Here is a 3,507-nt window from a genome sequence, read left to right on the forward strand (position 1 = left end):
AATTGGATTAAGAGTAATCCTAATTGGGCTAATTGAATTGGACTCAAGTTGATTCATGTGTTCAATCAGTCTAATTTAGATTATGACTCATTGAATCAATTTAATTAAATGAATTAGATTCATTATATTAAATTGGCTTGAATTAAATGGTTGGATTAGATCAACTATGAGAGAGATTAAATCAAGTTTGACTTGACTTGAGAGGAAGAGGAAGAGTCAAGTTTGACTTGACTTTATGTCACATCATTTGTGACTTGGAATTAAGTGGCCAATGATGACGTGTCACATCTTCATAGTTAACACATGTGTGTGCCACCTAATGGAGGTTACAAATTCCCTTTGCTTTAATGTGGCCGGCCACATTAATGAGAGGAGTTACACTTTGTTGTGGCCAGCCACTAAGGGGAATGAATGGGATTCATTTTAATTCAATGCATTTTTGATTCCATCTTCTTCCTTGCTCTCTCTTCTTCACTACAAGAAAACAAGGCTTTAGAGACGAAAAATTTCGTTTCTGAAGGTCATTTTTCTGTCTCTAAATAATATTTGAAACAGAATATTCCGTCTCAACATTCCGTTATTGAAAGCCCCGTAGCTAATTTTGAGACGGAACTATTCTGTCTCTAATTTCATAAACAAATTGAAAAATTGTTTATATATTTGTTTTTAATTTGACCAACTGAAATTATTTTTGAAAACAAATTTCGTCTCTAATTTTGTTTTAAATCCGTTATTAGTTTGTTTCAAATTATATAACACATATAATTTTAATCTGTTTATAATCTATTTACAATCTTATTTATAAATCCGTATATAAAATTCGTTTATAATTTTGTTTTAAATCTGTCACAAATTACTACTTAGGCATGACTGAACCATACAACCACCAAAAAAAAAACAAAAATACTCTGGCATGTGATTTGCTAAGAACTAAAACATAAACTTCACATTTAAAGGAAACATCATTGCATCACACATTTGTCCAGATTATTTTTTTTTCTGCAATCATATAAAACGTCAAAGGAAAAAAAACGCACATCTTTAAAGAAACATTTGTGACCTCCTACCGAAGCAAGCTAACAAGTAGTCTTCATCCCATACTACCATAACAATCATAGGAAATGACTAATAACTGACACCTAGAGCCCCTAGACAGTGTGATGCATCCGACCTCACCTCCTCGGCTACTCCGCCTCCGAGTCCACCGTCCCATTCTGGGTGGTATCTTCCTCACCTGCAATCATATATAATGAGTCCACCGACCCAGCAAGTATAATCAACTAGTAGGTATATAACATAAATAACAAATTTGAAGCTTAACATATGAAGCATAAAATCGATATATGTTATACATGAATGAAACATAAAGTTAGCTTAAGAGAAGAGAAGAGAAGCTGGGTAGCATTGAGCATGATAATAACAATATATATAGAAGCAAATAACATTATCGATATAACTTATTATTAAACATGTGCTTAGGGAAATTAGTGGTAACCGTCATTTGAGCCTGTTTAATCAGTCCATTATCGAACTCTAGAGGTACCTCTTAGGAGACTTGTATTCTTATGGTTTAAGCCATCATATTCTTCATTATCATATCTATATGGAGGAGCCCTCCCCGGAGCTCATCCCGGGGCACCTATCCCGTATTGTTACCACACACATACCCCTAAGCATCCAATTATCATGAAGGATTAAATATAAATCACACATGACTCAATGCATATCATAGTTTACCCGTAAACATACATAGTCTTATACTATCCTTCATAAAGAACCCATAAGAACACAAACTAATACAGCAACCTAATAGATTTTTTTTTTCATTCAAATATTAAAATTCTGCATAGCCCTGGAGAACCAAGAAGGAGCAACAACTAGCTTGCATGCCACCAAAATCTAACATAGAAATACCAAACTAACATGGTAAAGCAACCTCAACGATAAAAGCATAGCAAGGGTAGGGATGACAATTTTCCCCGCGGGTTTGGGGCCCCGCGGGGAAAACCCGAAATGGGGATGGGGATCCCCGATTTTTCGGGGATGGGGCGGGTTTGGGGCGGGTATGGGAATACTATCCCCATCCCCGAACCCGCCCCGAATATTATTATTATTAATATTAATAAATAATAATATGATTTTTTTTAAAAATATTAATAATAGTGTTAATATTAATATTAAAAATTTTGAAAATATTATTAATAATAATAATATTAATATTGATATTATCAATAATAATTATTATTAAATAATAATAATAATAATATAAATTAATTTAGAAATGGGGCGGGGATGGGGAATCCCCGAACCCATGGGTTCGGGTTCGGGGAAAATGGAAACGGGGCGGGGATGGGAATGACAAACCCGACCCCGCCCCGCCCCGTTGCCATCCCTAGACTCACATACATGTATGATAATTAGTTAAACCTTTGCGGAAAATGAGTTATCATCACATACTTACCCAACTATATTTTTTTTGTCATTTATTTTGTTCAATCTGATCATGCATAGCTAGAGAAAACAAAAGAAGAACTATCAAATCACACCAATTCCCCTTACTTCCAAATCTGTACCAAAATTTCCAAACCGATAACTCAAGTGATCCTATTGGAATTGCAAGTCATGCGTATTCAATTCAAATAACTCAAATACATATTGGAAGAAAACCATTACTGAGGTATCATGCAGAGCATGGCATGAACTAAAACAGTATTACCTTCTCATGTTACCTTTACCCATTATTCTCATAGAGGATAACTACAACTAAAATCAAACAACACCCACGCACTAAGGCCACCCCTTTATTATTCGTCGGTTGGTACTCGCGTGAGGGAGAGATTTCTGACTGGTGCTCGTGTGAGGGAGAAGATCGTCGGCGGTTGCTCGCGTGAGGGAGAAGAGGTTCGGTAAGGGTAGAGGAGGCGGCGCCGCGGTGCTCACGCGAGGAGGAGAGCCGGCTGCCATGGCTCGACGGAGAAGGGAGATCGTCGATGGAATAGAGAGAAAATCGTGAGAGAGGGAGAGGGCTCGGGGAAGAGGGAGTGCGGCGGGGGATTTAGGGAAAAACTAGAGTTCGGGTTTTTATTTCATACGTAGGTTTAGTAGGTTTATTACGATTAAACTCTAAGTTAATTCTTTAATCAATTATCACTTCCGGATATTTCTAACAGACTTTTTCTCGAGCTCATAATTATATCTCTCTAAATAAATTGTACGAGCTCCGATTATTTTCAGAAAAAATTTTAAAAATTCCTAAAAATTTTAATAAGATTATTTGTCAAATAATCCTATTTTTAATTATTATTTTGTTGCTGTATTTTACAATAATAATAAAAAAATTAATATACTTATTTTATAATTGAATATAAATTAAAAACGGAATTCATTTCTGTTTAAAAATATATAAACAGATTTATTGACAAATAAAATTTGGTATCCAAATTCTATTTTAAATCTGTATTTATTTTTGTTTCTAGATATTTTTTTTATAAATTCATTTTTGGTTCG

General features: G+C 34.8%; 1 long non-coding RNA gene across 1 annotated transcript; it reads right to left on the minus strand.

The window, feature by feature from the left end:
• Positions 1-919: 919 nt before the first annotated feature.
• Positions 920-2,807, minus strand: LOC122016168. Its single transcript, XR_006121076.1, has 2 exons — positions 2,717-2,807; positions 920-1,234 (listed from the first exon to the last, which is right to left on the minus strand). It is a non-coding gene; the product is annotated as an uncharacterized LOC122016168 (long non-coding RNA).
• Between the last annotated feature and the right edge of the window lie 700 nt (positions 2,808-3,507).

The sequence above is a fragment of the Zingiber officinale genome, chromosome 8B (assembly GCF_018446385.1).
Source record: "Zingiber officinale cultivar Zhangliang chromosome 8B, Zo_v1.1, whole genome shotgun sequence".
Taxonomy (NCBI): Eukaryota; Viridiplantae; Streptophyta; class Magnoliopsida; order Zingiberales; family Zingiberaceae; genus Zingiber; species Zingiber officinale.